Source organism: Phyllostomus discolor, chromosome 7, assembly GCF_004126475.2.
Source record: "Phyllostomus discolor isolate MPI-MPIP mPhyDis1 chromosome 7, mPhyDis1.pri.v3, whole genome shotgun sequence".
Classification (NCBI taxonomy): domain Eukaryota; kingdom Metazoa; phylum Chordata; class Mammalia; order Chiroptera; family Phyllostomidae; genus Phyllostomus; species Phyllostomus discolor.
In genome coordinates this window covers 99483668-99503162 of record NC_040909.2, presented here as the reverse complement: position 1 = coordinate 99503162, position 19495 = coordinate 99483668, and the positions used below count along the sequence as shown (strand labels likewise).

Sequence of the window (19495 nt, the reverse complement as noted above, 5' to 3'; positions counted from 1 at the left end):
ACCAACTGTATGGGAAAACATATTTGCCAATGATACCTCAGACAAGGGTTTAATCTCCAAAATATATAAAGAACTTACACGACTCCACTCTAAGAAGACAAGTAACCCAATTAAAAAATGGGCAAAGGACTTGAACAGACACTTCTCCAAGGAGGACATACAGAGGATCCAGAGACATATGAAAAGATGTTCAATATCATTAGCTATCAGAGAGGTGCAGATTAAAACCACAATGAGATACCACTTCACACCAGTCAGAATGGCCATCATAAACAAAGCAACAAACAACAAGTGTTGAAGAGGTTGTGGAGAAGAGGGGACCCTAGTGCACTGTTGGTGAGACTGCAGACTGGTACAACCACTATGGAAAGCAGTATGGAACTTCCTCAGAAAACTAAAAATGGATCTGCCTTTTGACCCTGCAATTCCACTGCTGGGACTATATCCTAAGAACACTAAAACACCAATACAAAAGAACCTTTGCACCCTGATGTTCATAGCAGCACAATTTACAATAGCTAGGTGCTGGAAGCAACCTAGATGCCCATCAGTAAATGAATGGATCAAAAAACTATGGTACATTTACACAATGGAATTCTATGCAGCAGAAAGAAAGAAGGAGCACCTACCCTTTGCAATAACGTGGATGGAGCTGGAAAGCATTATGCTAAGCGAAACAAGCCAGGCAGTGAAAGACAAATACCACATGATATCACCTTTAACAGGAACCTAAACAACAAAACAAAGAAACAAGCAAAATATAACCAAAGACATTGAAATAGGGGACAGACTGACAGTGACCAGAGGGGAGAGAAGAGGGAACTTCAGGGGGGAATGGGTAGGGTTTACAGGAACAAATTTAAAGGACACATGGGCAAAAACTAGGGGTGGGGGTAATGGGAGGGAAGTAGGGAGGGTTGGGTGGGTGGGCTGGAATGGAAGTAAATGGGAGAAAACTGTACTTGAACAATGACTAAAATCAAATAAAAAATCAATAAACCCCCCCAAACCAAAAACAAACAAACATAAAAAGCATTTATCAAAACCAACACACTTTCACAATAAAACCTTCTGAAAAACAGCAATAGGAGGAGCTTTCTTAACTTGAAAAATAGCATTTGCAAAAACCTACATTATACTTTATGATGAATAAATGTTCATTTCCTAACATCAGGAACAAGAGCAGGATAGCCATTTCACCACCCTCACTAAACATAAAGCTACGAAATTCTAGCTAGTGCATAAGACAGAAAAAGAAATAAAAGATATACAGATTGAAAAGTAATAAATAAACCTGCCTGTAATGACTGTCTAGATACAAAATCCCAAGGAACCATATGCAAAAACAAACAAACAAACAAACAAAAATCAAAACCAAACCAAACCATAACCTCTAACTAATAAAAGTCTAGCAAGGACAGGCAATGAAAGATAAACATTTAAAAATAAATTATATTTTTATATAATGGCAATAAATGTGAATACTGAAGTTAAAAATGTTATGCTGTTTACAATTACTCAAACACAATGAAATACTTGTATATAAATCTAATAAAATATGTTACAGGGCTTGTATACTGAGAACTACAAAATGTTATGAAAGAAATCATCAAAAATCTAAGGTAATGGAAAGACATGTGTTCAGATATTGGAAGATCAAACATAGTAAAGATACCAATTCTCCCCAGATTGATATACAGTTTTAAAATAATTCATGTAAAAATCCCAGCAGAATTTTTTAGATGTAGACAGAATTGTTTTAAAACTTACACTGAAAAGTAAAGATCTAGAATAGCTAAATAATTTTGAAAAAGAAGAACAAAGTTTGAGGATTCAGTCTGTCTGATTTCAAGATTATCTTTATAGCTACAGAAATCAACATGGTGTGGTATTAGTAGAGGCAGAGAAACACTAATCAACTGAACAGAACTAGAATCACGCAAATAGAATTAGACCCCAAAATATACTCACACACATACACCCAACTGATTTTTGATATAGGTGCAAAAGCAATTCAATGAAGAAAAGAGAAAGATTTTTTAACAAAAATGCTGGAGTCACAATGTATCTATAAGCAGAGAGAGAGAAAAGAAGAAAATCAAAGAACCTCAACCTGTCTCAAATTTTATATAAAAATTAACTCAAAATGGACCAAAATTTAATTGATAATGTTAAACTTATAATACTTTTTTAAAAAGTCATAAAAATAATTCCCTAGGATCTCAGGCTAGGCAAGTATGTCTTAAATTTGACACCATGAACATAATCCATAAAAGGAAAAATTATTTGCAAAGTACATATCCAACAAAAGACTAATATCTCGAATATGGAAAGTACTCTCAAAAATCAATATGGAATAAAAATCAATCCAATTAAAAAATAGGAAAAAGACATGTTTTAGTCTGTGCTGCTATAACAAAGTACTATGGACAACAAATATTTATTTGTACTATAAACAACAAATATTTATTTCTCACTATTCTAGACGTCAAGATCAAGGTGTAGGCAGATTCAGTGTCTGGTGAGACTCCTCTTCTTGGTTCATAGATAGCCATCTTCTTGCTGGGTCCTCACATGGCAGAAAGCAGAGAGAATATAGCTCTCTTAGACGGGTATTAATCCCTTATATGACTTCACTCTCATGACCTCATCTACTCCTAATTACCTCCCAAAGACCCCACCTCCTATTGCCATCACATTGAGGGGAATAGGATTTCAACATAAGTTTTGGGGGATGCAAACATTCAATTGATAGTGACATGAAGAAACCTTTCACCAAGGAAGACATATAGATAGCAAATAAGCACATGAAAAGATGTTCGGCATTGTTAACTATCATGGAAATGCACATTAAAATTATAGTCAAATATCACAGCACATTCATCAGAATAGATAAAATTTAAAATAGAGACAAGCCAATGTCTAAGCAAACCATGGTTCATCCACACCATGAAAAACTACTGAGCGGTAAAGATGAATGAACTATTGATACACACATCTGAATGAACCCCTGGAGAATTATGGTGACTGTAAAAAGCAAATTTCAAAAGATTATGTGTTGTGTGATTCCATTTAACATTCTTGGAAGGAAAAAAAACTATAGAAATGAATGACAGATTAATGATTGTCCAGGATTGAGACAAGCTAGAGGTGGGAGGGAAGGCGGTGAGGCTAATAAAAGAGTAACATAAAAGATCCTTGTGATGATGGAATTGTTCTGTGTCTTGAAGGTGTCAGCTTGGGTATATTATTCAGAGAACTGGATAAAGAATACAGGGGTTCTCTCTGTATTATTCTTATAACTCTATGTGAATTCACAATTATCATAGCCTAAAAATTTTTAATTTTTTAAAATTATGAATTTATTTGTTATTTTTAGTCATGTATTTCAGAGCCTAAAAATAACTTGTTTATCTCTACTGCAGCCCATAATGAATAACAAAGAGAGAGAGAGAGAGATCATTTAATGCTTATCTTATACCAACTGTGTGACAAACATTGTCTTAGCAAAATCAGAGTTCTTGTTTTTACATACATGTACACACAATCACAAATATAAACCTTTCCATATGTATTTATGTTTATTAAAATGCATAGAATTGTTTTTTAATAATCTCTCATTTCCCCAAATACACCAGTGTTGTTAATTTGCTCATGTGATTAAGTTAGACCTTTTTACAAATTTCGAACAATATGTTTGTGTTGATTTGTCAAAAGCTGAGGGCAAAGTCAGTGACTTTGAGAACACATAAATATTAAGACTTTACTTTCTGTGAAGACTGAAATGTAATCACAAGGAGCATTAACATGCCTAGCCTTTTTGCTGCCACATTGGTCACCAGATATTATAGTTGACATAATAGGAGTCTAGAGTCATTACTGCTCAGGGCCATTAGGTACTACTAGGGAATTTTGTGCAAAATACCTAGAAAGATAGATGAAGATGGAGAAAAATGAGTGCTAAAATTAATAAAAATAATACACTTCACTTACTTTGAATCTATTATTTAATCTTTGAAATATCTAATTTATTTCATAAAATGTGATCATGTTAACTTATAAAAATGTTTGAAATTCTGCATAATAGGTTAAAACCCTCTTATTCCCTTATTTAAACAGTTATATCTTGGAAAAATATATACAGTGAATTATGTGGGGGAAATATATGTCAGATAAAAACAACATGGTAAAAAAGTAAAAATTTTAAGAGAAAAAAACAGAGGGACAAAATAAGAAAAAATATGGATTAATTTATTCAGAAATAATTAAATTAACATAACAGCAGAAAATTACCTACAATTAATATTTCCCCAAAACACCATTTTCTATAAAGAAATCAAATATGAGATGATAAAACAGTACATAGATGCAAAAAGACATTCTAGAGCTAAATAAACAAAGAATTAAGGAACAAAATGTCTCTATTCAAAACTAAAATAATATATATGTAAGTCTAAAATAGTAACAAAAAGAAGATTAACATTATGGGGAAACCTTGAGAACATCTGGGTTAATCCAGGTGCTGTGATTTGGCCAGGGTAGGGGATTGAAGAATAAGAGATTATAGTATATGGGGAGAAGACATGGAAAGAAGGGACAATTGTAGACCTGGGCTAATTGGCAACTAAAATAGAAAAAAACAACAAATGGAAAAATGGAAGAAGAACCAAATAAAGGCATATTCTATTTCAGTAAAGGTTATACATAAAACATTAGAAATAAGTATACATCTTTGAAACCTCTAGGGGATAAAAAATAATGTTTAATCTTAAGGTAATAGGAAACATCATCATCATTTTTTACCACCTGGATCCAAGTGGCTTTTTTATATAAGTGACCAGTGGGGGTGGGGGAGGGAGATAACCGGGGAAAGAAGGGTAAGAGACAAGTCAAGGAACATGAATAGAGGGCTCCTGGGCACAGACAATGGGGTGGGGATTAACTGTGGGAGCAGGGGTGTGGAGTGGGGCAGGGGAGAGCAACAAGGGAAAAAGGTGAGACAAGTGTAAATAAACAACAATAATCAAAAAAAAGTAAGAATAAAGGACTAGTGAAAAACAACTTTATTTAAAATTTTAATAAGGGGTTGAACATGTCAACCACAGGTATTCCATTTCTTCCTACAATAACAACTCAAATTAACTGAAGTATGTGAATATGGCACTGTGGGAACCAATGATCTGAAGACAGTTACATATCAAGGTCACCATCTTTAAAAATTTTTGTTTATTCTTTTACAGTTGTCCCAATTTTTCCTCCTTTGCCCTCTTCTGCCCAGCCTACCCCCATTCCCCTGCTCCCACAGTCAATCCCCATACCACTGTCCACATCCATGGGTCACTGATAATATGTTCTTTGACTAATCCCTTCCCCCTCTTTCCATCATTTCCCCATCTTCTCCTTCCTCTCTGGCAGCTGTCAGTCTGTTCCATGTTTCCATGTCTGTGGTTCTGTTTTGCTCTTTAGTTTATTTTGTTCATTAGAGTCCTCTTATAAATAAGATCATGTGGTATTTGTCTTTCACTGACTGGCCTAATACTTCACTTAGCATAATAGTCTCCAGTTCCAACCATGTTGTCACAAAAGGTAGGAGTTCTTTCTTTCTGCTGTGTAGTATACCATTGTATAAATACACCAGTTTTTTAATCCATTCATCTACTGATGGGCACTTAGATATTATGACTCAACAACAAGAAGACAAACAATTCCATTAAAAAATGAGCAAAGGACTTGAACAGACACTTCTCCATGGAGGACATAGAGATGACCCATATGAAAAAATGCTCAACATCACTAGACATCAGAGAGATGCAAATTAAAACCACAATGAGATATTATTTCACCTCTATCAGAATGGCTATCAATAATAAATCAACAAACAAAAGTGCTGGTGAGAATGTGGAGAAAAGGGAACTCTAGTGCACTGTTGGTGAGACTGCAGACTGGTGTAGCCACTGTGGAAAATAGTATGGAGTTTCCTCAAAAAATTAAAAATGGAACTGCCTTTTGACCCAGGAATTCCATTGCTGGGAATATACTGTAAGAAGCACAAAACACCAATTCAAAAGGACTTATGCACCCTGTTCCTAACAGCACTATTTACAATAGCCTAGTGTTGCAAATGCCTTTTCTTTTTAATGGACATTAATGCAGGATTTCACTAAAATGAGGAAAAAGAGCAAAATGTCTTTTAAGAATTAATATTTTTACAAGATCTTAACTAACAAATTTGGGGAAAATCTAGAACATTCAAGCAATTTCCTTGGCACACTTCACCTTTCACTGTAATTAAGCATTGCCCTTAAAGCAAAATAACCTCCAAGTACTCCTTTGTCACTATAATCATACCAACAGTTATGATTAGGAAGCCTGTTAGCTATCCTGGGTTCCTCTGGGAATGCTGGGAAATACAAATTCTGTGAGAGAGAGGTCAGCTTTATCAAGGAAATTTCAGCGATACCCTATCAGTTCCAGTGTATACAGAACTCATGGTGTCCAACAAGCCCCTGGGAGTTGTGTCCTGTTTGTCATCAGTGAGATGTTAGTGTTTATAAATACAGGTTTGATCTGTTTAACTCTTTTAAACCATATCTTAGAAAAAAAACAGTTTTCACCAAACTTTGAGAGTATGTTTGGAGTGGTCTGATTTAAAATACAGGTTATATACTATGTACAATTACACAAATAACATATAGGGGCTAAGGGAGCATAATTTTAAAGATTTCAGTCAGTTATATTGTATTTTGAAAAAATGCTTTGTGTTTTAAATAAAGAGGGCCCCAAATGTTCATTAACTTTCTAATATGATTAATTTCAATATTCTTTTGGCCACACACATGAGTATATCAGACAAAGGGCAAGCTCAAAAATTAGTACATCTCAGCTCTGTGTCATCAAAAGCCTAAAAGCACAAATGAGAATTCAAAGCGCGTCCAATGGCTGTGTGGAAAGGAAAACTACTTGAGGCCACTCAGGAAAGGCATGTTCTGTCGAGGAGACTTGGGACTGATGCACAATGTGAGGGAGGGCTGACCGCCGAGGACAGGCATCTTCTAGAGCAGCTGAAACTGAGGCATAACCAAATGCACATGTGACTGCAAACCCAGACAGGGTTGCCACCAGTAGTTAAAAGTCCAGCCTGAGGGAAATTTGGCCACAACTCAGGAGAGACATGCCTTGCATATTTGGATCTCGTGGACAGGGAAAACAGACAATGGTTAGAAATATGAGCTTCAAGCCAAGGAATGTAATATTGGTTGTATCTGAGCTTTGTCATTATTGATAAATATTAAAAATAAATGATCAGTGCAAAGGTACCATGTGGCCAATTAATGAGTCTCCAGAATTATTAAATAGTAATTAACAGGATAAAAACCACAAGAATATTTTGAAAATGGCATCAAGGTAAAAAACATTATATGAACAAAGGGTGCACTAAAAGGAAACCAGTGTTTTACATGCTGTATTGCACTGTTTCCTTGTACCACTCTTCCTGTTTCAAATCTCCACAGTTCCTATGGATCATTTCTTTCACCTTAGACATCTATGGGCCACAAGTAGAGATGCTACAAATTGCAGGCACTAGTTGGTGACTGAGCTGCTTCTCTATGCAATGTGCTCCAAAAAGAGAATAGCATTCATGTGTGCGTTGTATAGCAAATGTTTACATGTATAAATTTTTTAAAGCTCTAAATTATTATAGCTCTATTTTAATTATATTATAAAAATATTGCAACAGTAACTTTTACAAAATCACATAAAGATGATTAAGAGTATTCTTAAGAAAGCCTGGACAATATGGCTGGATGTAAAAATAAGAGAGAGATAAACAATAGGAAGAAAGAACAGAGGAGGAGAGGGGAGGGGAAGGGGAGGGAGGGAAGAGGAACTGATTCAGTTTAAAAATCTAAACTAATAAGCTGACTTTTATATAAGAATTTGGACCAAGTACACATTTTTGTTGATGGTTGAAAACTTCAGTGGACATCTCTACCCCAAATATACTTTCTCTCTTTCTTCCAGTAGAAAACCTACACTCCCTTTTTTTTAACCTTTAAAGAACTTTATTCTTTGTAATTATGGTGGAACTACCAATTATAATCACACAGCTATTCCCAGAGATGGAAAAACGACCCAAGCAACATAAGCCATATTCATGCCCTGAGGGGTTTAAATTGGAACAAAGATCCATAGGTGCCAAAGGTGTTTGTGACGAGACGATCTAAGAAAGTCACTTCAAGAAGTGGGCTCTCAGATTCCTGAAGCTGAAAGCAACAGACACACTAGATCCTATCTTTCATTTTGGCAAGCTTATCTATATCCTGAAAGTGGATTCTGTTTTCTTGCTTAAGTTATGGTTCTTTTTGCTTTCAACCAAAAGATCCTAGATAGCATATCCATCTATTTCACTCACTGCTACATCCCTATCTTGTCTCTGCACTGAGTTTTTGTAGGCTTTCAACTATTTGTGAAATGATGGAACATGGTGAATAAGTGTACCCCAACTCCTAAAAATACTTCCTGACTTTAAGACACAATGAGTAATTTATATCTTAAGTCGAAATAGTTGAAATAATTTTCACTACATATATAAAATAATATGACAGATGAGATGAATATTAATATGAAAAGTTTTGTTTTAAAAGACAAAAATTAACAGAAATTTTTAAAAATGACTTTTGTCATTTCTATTACATGTTCTATTTTATAGAAACTAAGTGTAATTTATGCCCGATACCTACTCATTCTCATTAATAAATAACATTTTAACATGCTTCTTTTCATTCTTATCTGTGCACATTAATGGCTTATCTGCATGAATTATTTTGCTTTATCACAGCCATCAACTTACTAAAATTTAATGATACTTTTAATTTTTTTGAACACTGCTATGAACTGAATCTTTGTGTGGCCCTGCTTCAATTCTTGTGTTGAAATCTATTCTCCAATATGATGATATTTGAAGATGGGGTCCTTGGGAGGTAATTAGGTCATGAGGATACCACCCTCGTGAATGAGATTAATGCTCTTACAAGAAGAGGCCAGAGAGACTGTATCCACCATGGAAGGAAGTAAAGAGAATTCAGTAGTCTGTAGCCCAAAAGAGCGCTTCCACCAAATCCAACCACGCTAGTACCTTGATCTCAAAATTTTAGGCTTGAGAACTTTGAGAAACAATTTTTTTGTTATTTATTGACTAAAACAAGCACATAGGCAATAATTAGCAGATTAGGTACAAATGCCTCTGATGATCCATGAAGATTTTCTGAGAACTTTGTAGGCAGTGAAAGATTTAAGAAATTTTTTTCAAATTTTCAACTTTTATTTTTAACTAAAACTGATGTCTGAGAATAGGCTTGTGATCAAGGAATTAATTTGGCTTATCTTTCCTATATTGCCTTCTCACAGTGAAACTTCCCTCATCTCACAAAAGAAAAGGTTGTGTTTTGTCCAACCCAAATTTTACTGCAAAGTATCAGAAAGTTCCTTTAATCAAGTCACCATAAACTTTTCACAAGACTTTTGTCTTTTACTTACTCATACATTTTTCTTTTTGGACAGAGTGTGTCATTAGAAATAGGGTATTTGGCCTGTGTTGGAATATTCTGAGATCAGATACATTTGTAGAGCTGGATTAAAATAGTGACAATTATCTTTTAAAAACCTATTTGCTTCTCTCTCTCCCTAGTTTTTGTCAAAGAAATTGTTGATGCTGAAGAAGACCCTAAGAAGAAAGCAACAAAAGTGTGTCCAGAGCAAATATTGGAGGGCATTGTAGGTTATTTCATCTAGGTGAGAAACTCATAGAAAGGCTGTGTTCTATCTATCTGTCTATCTATCTATCTATCTATCTATCTATCTATCTATCTATCATCTTTCATCTATCTAATCTATGTATCTTTCTTAGAGTAAAAGAGTTTAGATTTGTAAAAATGCATGCTTTCTTTCCCCTCCCTATCTCATTTTCTTTCAGAATAATTTGGTCCATAGGTCAGTAGTTGAGTCAGAACAAAACACAAAAAGGGGAAGTAGAGTGCAAGCCCAGTGCTTTTGTTGTGTCTAAGCAGGATGAAGGAGGCACCGGCACAGTGACCATGCATCGAGTGTCAGAGCTAAGAGGTTTGAGGAGGTTGTGGGAATGGGTGATGCTGGTGGTTGTTTACATGTAGATGGGGTTGATCAAGTAAGTAAATATATTGAGGGTGATGGGATCCCAGGTTCTCACCATCAGAGAAGAGAGTTATATGTATTACACATATTAATATGTGCATTTCTAATTAAACTTTATGTTTATTAAATTTCTATAATATATTTAAGTTTCTTTGATCAATAATGTGCCAATAATGACTGTAGTGACAACCTAATACAGATAAAGACCTAAATAACACTTAGGTCTTCTGGTCACAGAGAATATAAAAAAATAAATTCCAATTTATATACATATTTTTATAGCAGAAAGATAAAATGTCATCAATAAAAGACCCTCAAGCATAAAAATATATTATGTTAGGAAAAGGTCTGTGAAAGAAATGGAATGGAAATATGAGTTCAAGGAGAAAATGAAAAATGTAAAATTTAAAAAAGAGCTTGTTCATGGATTTTAAAAAATGGATTATTGTGGGCATTGTCACTATAGTATTTAAATTGCATTGAATAGCCCCTTTCCCCAGCTGCCACTAAGGTGCTCTGTCCTTCCAAGGAACCTAAGGCTGCATTGGGGTGAGGCCCCCATTTCATCCCTTGGGACTAGCACCACTCCTGGCAGCACTAGCCCAGCATTCGCCCACACCATGGCCACCATCTCTTTATCCTGAACAATGATGAGGTGATGGTGACAGAGGATAAGATCAATGCCCTCATTAAAGCAGCTGGTGTAAATGTTGAACCTTTCTGGCCAGGCTGGTTTGCAAGGGCTCTGGCTAATGTCAACATTGGGAACCTTATCTGCAATGTAGGGGCAGATCAACCTTCCCCAGAAACTGGTGCTGCACCATCAGGAGGTGATGCACCATCAGGAGGTACTGCCCCCTTAACTGCTGCTGCCCCAGCTGAGGAAAAGAAAGTAGAAGCAAAGAAAGAGGATTCTGAGGAGTCTGATGATGACATGGGCTTTGGCCTTTTTGATTAAACCTCTTTGGTAACACAGTTAATAAAAGCTGAACTCTCAAAAAAATAAAAGCAAAAATAATAACGTATTGAATAGATAAGTTAAAAAGAATATTACAGTTTTGAAATCAAATGTCAATAATTAAAATATGCCAAAAAACACATCTTTTGAAAGTATTTTAACTTATGATGAAAATTTTTCACTGTCAATGTAAAAATAAACAAAAAGGTAACATAGTTTTCAAATGGCATATTAGGGGCATGCAAGTGACTCCTGACAGTAAATATTTTATACTGTGCTTTAAAACTGGAATAATAGAAATCACAAAAATTGAATCAAAGTTCCCAATTTCACTATGGTAAGTGGTGAAACTGAGAATGTCTGACTGACTCTGATCCTCTAAACCTCTTACTGCATCTTTCTTCACTTTGCCAGATTTTCCTCACTCCACTTCACTTCCTGTTCAGCTCATCTATCCAACTATTGGCACAGGTGACCCACAGAGACTCCAAGATACCACCACAACCTGCTTGACCGAAGACTCATAATGGCAATAGCTGCACCTATGCCACAGCTTCCCACATACCTGTCCGTGAACTTGAACTCTGTAAGCTCCAATAAATTCACCTGCCACAGTGCTTCAGGAGGTCTGGTACTTGAGTACTTCTTTCTCCAAATTGTCTTTCTGTAACTTCATTTTAATAACTCCTCCCCTAATTGTGTAAAGTTTAATCTCTATAATACATCTTCTATTCTCATAATATGCAGGATGGTTCTGCTTTTTTTCTGACACAATTATTGTTATCTCAAGTAATTACAGAGTAATAGAGTCTTAGTAATAGGAATCTGGAATTGGTTCTTTGGTCTGGCTAGTTTTAAAGATAGTTATAGTGCTGTTGCCAGCGGCACATGAGGCAGTGGTAGTTTCTGGCATGCAGTGTAAAAACAGTATTTAAAGTAGAATTTATAGCCACCTGGAAAGATCTTACATGTCTAAGTGATTGCTGTCATCGAACAACTTAGTGGAAATAAGAGTAAAATTACCGTAGATTGATTTGCTTGATTCTCAGTGTGCTGGAGAACATGGAGGAGAAAATGAGATTATTTATTTGAGTCTGCTTTTTTCTTGGTGAGCCTAGCTAATGTTTTTCAATTTTATTTATGTTTTCAAAGAACCAGCTCCTAGTTTTATTGATTTTTATTGTCTTTTTAGTCTATATTTAATTTATTTCTGCTCTGATCTTTGTTATTTTCCTCCTTCTACTAACTTAAGGCTTTGTTTATTTATTTATTTTTTTTAGTTTCTTGAGGTGTAAGTTTAGGTTGTATATTTTAGATTTCTTTGTTTTGTTTCTTGATTAGGCATATATTACTATGAATGTCCCTTTTAGAATTGCTTTTGCTGTATCCTGTGAGTTTTGATATGTTGTATTTCCATTTTTATTTGTCTCAAGCTATTTTTTATTTCCATTTTGATATTATCTTTGAGCCATTGGTTGTTCAGTAGGTGGTTGTCTAATCTCCTGATATTTTAAATTATTCTTATTTCTTCTTGTAATTGATTTCTAGTTTCATACCACTGTGGTTGGAAAAGATATTTAGTATGATTTCAAACTTAATAATTTAGCAAGACTTTGTGGTCTAATACATAGTCTCTCCTAGAGAGTGTTCCCTGTGTGTTTGAAAAGAATATGTACCAGTGGTGTCTGACTTATCATGGTTTGACTTACAATTCTTTGACTTTAATATGGTGCAAGAGTAGAAACTATACTCAAATTTTGACCTTTCCTCAGGCTAGTGATACATAGTATGACATTCTGTTGTGATGCTAGGCAGTGAGAGTGAGCCACAGCTCCATCAGCCACGCTATTAGCAGTGTAAACAACAGACACTCTAACCCTGTACTGTGTTGCCAGCATTTTTGGACATCGTGTTTTGTGTTTTTGCTATCTCATTACGTCTATAAAATGCCCATCTGTGTGCCAGTGTGCTTTCAGCTGTATATGTTAATGATGAGAACCCATACAACTATTCTGTTTCTCACTCTCAGTATAGTATTCAATAAATTATATAAAATATTCAATATTATAAAATAACCTTTGTGTGAACTGATTTTGCCCAGCCGAAGACTAAAGTATTCTGAGCATATTTAAGTTAGATGAGGCTAAACTATGATGTCCAGTAGGTCAGGTGTATTAAATGAAATCTAGACATAATGTTTTCAATTTCCAATGAGTTTATCTGCACATAGCCCCATTGTAAGGTGAGGAACATCTGTATTCTGTTGCTTTTGGATCTTTTAAGTCTATCTGGTATAGCATGTCATTTAATGCCAATGTTTCCTTATTATTTTCTGTCCAGGTAACCTACCTATTAATGTAAGTGGGGCATTAAATAGCCCTACTATTACTGTAATTCTGTCATTTATCATTTTAGGTATGTTAGTATTTGCTTTATATATTTTGATGCCCCTTGGCGGGTGCATATTTTTAAATGTTATATCCTCTTGTGGGATTTAACCCTTTATCATCATATAATGCCCTTCTTTGTCTTTTACTACAGGCCTTTTTAAAAATCTATTTTATCTGATATAAGTATAGTTATAGCACCTTTTTTTGAGAGGGAGGGAGGTTCCATGTTCATGGAGTATCTTTTTCCATTCCTTTACTTTCAGTCTGCGTGTATCCTTACATCTGAAATAAGTCTCTTGTAAGCAGGATATAGATGGATCTTTAAAAACAACAACAAGAAACCACTCAGGTACTTATGACTTTTAACTGTAAAACTTAATCTATTTAAATCTGAAGTAATTATTTATAGGTATGTACTTATTGCCACATCATCCATTGTTTTAAAAACTGTTTGGCAATTCCTCTCTGTTCCTTTCTTCTCTTAAACTCTTTGTGATTCGATGACTTTCATTAGTGGTAGGCGTAGATTATTTTCTCTCTATTCAGAGTTTCTTAAAGTTTACCTGTTCAGAGTTTGTAGCAAGAAGAGAGGAACACCTGGGATCAAGCCCTTTGACATTTACTGATCAAGGAGAGGATGAATGGGCCAAGGAGATTAAGAAGCAACCAGAGAAGTTAGAGGACAATCAGGAGTACGTAATCATAGAAGTGAAAAAGGAAAATAGTTTTTTCTTTTTTAAAGATTTTATTTATTTGTTTTTAGAGAAAGGGGAAGAGAGAGAGAGAAACATTGATGTCCTAGAGAAACATCAATTGGTAGCCTCTCTCACACCCCCAGCGAGGACCTGGCTTGCAACCCAGTCATGTGCTCTGACTGGGAATCGAAACAGCAACCATTTGGTTTACAGGACCATGCCCAACCCACCAAGCCACACCAGTCAGGGCTAAAAAGGAAATATTTCTTGAGAATTCGAAAGCTGCTAGGAGGAAAAATAAGATGCAGACTGTGAAACAAACAGTGAATCCAGCACCATGGAGTTGGGTTACTGCAGATCACTAGTGACATTGCAGAATTCTATCTCTTCCTTCAGAATTTGATCACCCAAGTCTAGGACACCTAGATTAGCATTTCATAAAAGAAGAAAAATACTCTTTCCCCTCTACTAAGAAACATGAAATGTGTGGGCCACAAAATGATACTGCTTTGTGCTACCAGTTATCTTATAGAAATCTTAGCAAAATTGTTCTTTTTTTAATGGACCTCATTTTCTAAAGCTCTGTTTCAAGTTCTAAAGGAAGTGAGAGATGTAGAGACATAAGAAAAAGAAATGTCTATTAATCCAAAATTTATCCCTTTTTTCTCTTTATCCTCCAAACAATCTTGTATATTTCATGTGGCCCAAAATCTCTTATGCACGTCAGAACAACTCCTTTGGCCCTTCTTCAAGACTAATAAATTCTTACAATAAACACAATGAAGCTGTTAAGATGAGGGCCCTGCTAGATACCATCGAGATGTTTTCTTTCTAAAATAGATAGTTACTGAGCCTTAGGAGAGATTGTTGTTGAAGTTTTTCATTATCCTGGCATGTGACTTTTGCAATGTTTGCCTACATTCTGTTCCAGATTATTTATTTAGAGAAGAAAACAACATTCAGGAAGATCAGTCCCATCATTGATCCCCTAGAGTTTTTACTATTTGTTCTTTTGATTTTAAGAAATAACCAACTAAGTCTACCCTTTGTTCACTCTAAGTTAGTTCTGTGTTCATAATGTTTTCCTCAAATTGAAGCTTAAAATGTTATGTAAATCTTGACCCCAAATCTAAAAATATCTTTTAGAAAGAGTTATATTGCAAGGTAGGCTGATACAGAAGGAATCATTACACATAGTGAGACATTACATATAGTGAGACAAACTCATACAGTAGAAAAACTACCACTAATATTTAGATTAAAAATGAGAATCCATATGCTTGTACTATCTGACTATTGAACTTGGTCAAGTTCATAGAAATACTATAAAGATAAAATGTAGATTAAAATATTTAGCTTGGTGACCAGAACATAGCAGACATTCAATAAATTGTCATTTTATTTGTGAACATTAGTTTTCTAATTTTCATTCATTCAACAAATATGTATTGAGGATCTTCTAAGAGCCATACCAGTCTACCAAGCATTGTGTGAACAGTCTTAAACAAACAGACAGACTGATGTGGTGTGGTTATTGCCAGGGAAGTTACTGGGTATGTGTATAAAACTAAGAATATTTAGCTCATTAGATTTTCAAGTGGTCACATGAAATACTGCTTGAAATACTGCCTTGTTGCCTAGAAATAACTAAAAATAAATATGCAGGTTCATTTTCAGGCTTCTAATTGCAAAATAATCATGTTCTATTTTTTAAACTTTATTTTTATTGTTGACACTATTACAGATGTCTTCATTCCCCACCCTCAGCTTTGCCCATGTCCTCCCAGTCTCTGGTGCCCCTTCCCTCTGGCCATCACCACACTAGTGTTTGTGTCTATGGGTTATGCATATATGAATATGTTCTTTAGCTAATCTTTTCACCTTCTTTAACCCAGTCTTCTGTACTATTTCATTTGTCCATATAGTTTGTTCATTAGATTCCACATATATGTATATTCATACGGTATTTGTCTTGCTCTGACTGGTTTATTTCACTAAGTATGATAATCATCAGGTCCATCCATGTTGTTGAAAAAGGTAATATTTTCTTCCTTTTAATGCCATGTAGTATCCCATTGTGTAAATGTACCACATATATTTATCCACTCATCTACTGATGGGCACTTGGGTTGTTTCCAGCTCTTGGGTATTGTAAATAATGCTGCTATGATGATAGGCATGCATATAATCTTTCAAATTGGAGTTTTGGGATTCACAGGATATATTCCCAAAAGTGGGATCACTGGGTGAAAAAGCAGTTCCATTTTTAGTCCACAACCAATGATATATCGATATTGGGCTCTAAAGGCCTGAACCTTCACCCCATCTTTAGACATTTCTGAAGGGCTCTCTGAATTGTCACCATGGTCTTAGTCATTTGTTGAAACTGCATCCTGGCTCAATTTCTCCCTCTATCTGTTTCCTTAACTTTTCTACCTCTAGTGCTGATCCTGTCCTAAAAAACTCCTGTTGTGGTCCTAAGTCTGTTTTCCAGGACCTCTTCTATGACAGCTGAAAAATGACACAACCTGGTAGGAGAGGTGGTGTGGGTAGATCTTATTTCAGACCAGGGTTCTTTGTTGGTTCTCCAAGAGCCAGGAAGGCCAAATTCCCCACCCCCACAAAAAACATTTTTAGTTTATAAAATTTTTCTTGATATATTGATCATAGGTAGCTGGGGGGTGAGGGTCAAGAGAATGGTTCTTACGTAAATGAGGGCTTAGAGAGTTTCTTGTGCTTTCTCTGCTCAAAAGTCTGGGATGAAGGGCTAATCAGGAAATGAAATTTTGGAAAAGCCAGTGAGTCAGAGAAAGAGAAAGAGTTGAGTCTTGAATCTTGGCATAGGAAATAGGGTCAGACCATGAGAATACACTAAATTTTAGCATGAAATTGTTAATTTACAAACCAGAGCATTCATAACTTGACTGTATAAAATTCCAAGACTATTAAACAAGAAATTACAAAACTCTTGAATCTTTTCCTTCCTCTTGGAGATAATCAGAGCCATCTGTTCCACCATTTTGAAAGTTGATTCAAAGTAAGCATATTCAGGTCTTAACTAAAATTTTAGTTTATTTAAAAATTAGATTTAAATGTGATAACACTTTCTATTGTTGGATTATTCTATTCATTAACAGCATTTTATTTTATAACCATTTTTGCCTGCCATGTCTTTCTGTATAAGCTGAATGATAGGTCAATGCTATAAAATGCCCTTTTAGAAGAAAGAGAAACTGAAGTAAAGAGAAAATAAGTGAATTTATTTAAATCATAAATAAAGACAAAATAAGAGGAAGCATTTGTGATTTAAAACACTTTTAGTGGGTTCAGGGCCAACATCTAAGGTGCATCACTATTTGCTATGTGCCAATTAATAACTATAGGCTTGCAGCATCTCAGGACTCAGGATATACTGTTATTGTTACCTCAGCTTCACAGAATAGCCACTTAAAACAAGAAAATGGAAGATTTTACATTTTAATTGGGCAGAAGTCATATATCAACAAACTAATACCTCAGCTGGGCTGAGTTTGTGTGATAAACTCATTTCTAATTTTACCTTATATCAATGGAAGAGAAGGTGCTCAAATGAGAAAAAAGGGAGAAGATCCAGATGTTTCAATGATCATATATTTACTCCTCACAATTTAATCCTCATAAATCTATAGGGTAGGTAGACATATCATTTTTCAGATGGAAAAACTGAGACTAGCTTCAGAGCTAGATAAGGGCTGAGGTAGGCCAAGGTACAAAGCAGAGACCCAATTGTCTCCATGAGGTAGCTCAGTCATAGACAGCTCAAGGTAAAAACAGGAACCACAGACATGGGGCCAGAATGACTGCACAGAAACAGTAAGGTGTTCGTGAAAGAAAACTCAAAGGAAGGCAGGATAAGGCACTGAAAGGAGGGGTGACTTCACAGTGGAATGTGAGAGCTGAATAATCACAGGTACCCTAAAACTCTTTGAGTCTGGTTTTCTTTTATGTAAAAAGGAATAATACCTATATGAGAATTTTGTTTTGAAGACAAGATGAAGCAATTTATACAAAACATGAGGCACTACCTGACACTAAGCAGGTCCTCTCTATCAATCCATGTTCCTTTCTTCTTCCATTTTTATCCCTTCTGCTTCCCAATTTTGTCCAGGAGTGATCTTAATTCTAACAGAAAAGTATAGAAAATCAAAGGTAGTTAAAACAAAGCTCATGAGGAAGAGGAGAAAGTTAACTGCAGTCATTCTTTTTAGTTATAGATATGATTCTATAGGGGAGGTAATAACTTCAATTCACCTTCTATGATGTTAGGGCTGGTCTAATAATTAAATCAACATGAGACAGATTAACAAGAGAAAATAACCAAATTTGCCTATGCATGTATGGGAACCAATACACTAAAGGTTCTGAGACAGAGGTTAAAATGGGTATATATGACATTTGGAGTCAAGCAAAGAGTTAAGGCACTGGGACTTCAGAGAGGAGGAGGGCAATTTACAGGACAAAGAGAAGAGCAGTAATTAGAAGTTTGTCCTGCTGTGTAGATAGGTTATAAACAGTTATTTTTTGGTGACTCTTATTATTGGAAAGGCTCTGAATTTAAATTATTTAAGGGAGAGGTAAATTTTTCTCTTGAGCCCACAGGGTCTCAATTAACTTCAGTGCAAAATAATTAATAGACCAAAGTGGCACATCTTTTTTTTAAAATATATTTTATTGATTATGCTATTACAGTTGTCCCATTTCCCCCCTTTTCTCCCCTCCCTCCTGTACCCCCTCCCACCCACCTTTCCCCCCTTTAGTTCATGTCCATGTGTCATACTTATGAGTTCTTTAGTTTCTACATTTCCCGTACTATTCTTGCCCTCCCCCTATCTATTTTCAACCTACATTCTATGCTACTTATTCTCTATACCTTTTCCCCCTCTCTCCTCCTCCCACCCCCCTGCTATTAACCTTCCATGTGCCCTCCATTTCTGTGGTTCTGTTCCTGTTCTAATTGTTTACTTAGTTTCTTTTGGTTTTGCTTTAGGTGTGGTTGTTAATATTTGTGAGTTTGCTGTCCTTTTACTATACATGTCTTTTCTTTATCTTCTTTTCTTAGATAAGTCCCTTTAGCATTTCATAAAATAAGGGCTTGGTGATGATGAACTCCTTTAACTTGACCTTATCTGAGAAGTACTTTTTCTGCCCTTCCATTCTAAATGAGAGCTTTGCTGGATAGAGCAATCTGCAATGTAGGTCCTTATCTTTCATGACTTGGAATATTTCTTTCCAGCCCCTTCTTG

At 35.3% G+C, this 19495-nt stretch overlaps 1 long non-coding RNA gene across 1 annotated transcript in view; it reads right to left on the bottom strand.

Moving 5' to 3' along the window:
- Nucleotides 1–2434: 2434 nt before the first annotated feature.
- The window catches only part of LOC118501718, a 30333-nt gene continuing 13272 nt past the window's right edge, over nucleotides 2435–19495 (bottom strand). The window contains exons 2-3 of the long non-coding RNA XR_004904362.1: nucleotides 4298–4325; nucleotides 2435–2569 (exon numbers count right to left, since the gene is read on the bottom strand). This is a non-coding gene — a long non-coding RNA (uncharacterized LOC118501718). The remainder of the gene's footprint in view (nucleotides 2570–4297; nucleotides 4326–19495) is intronic.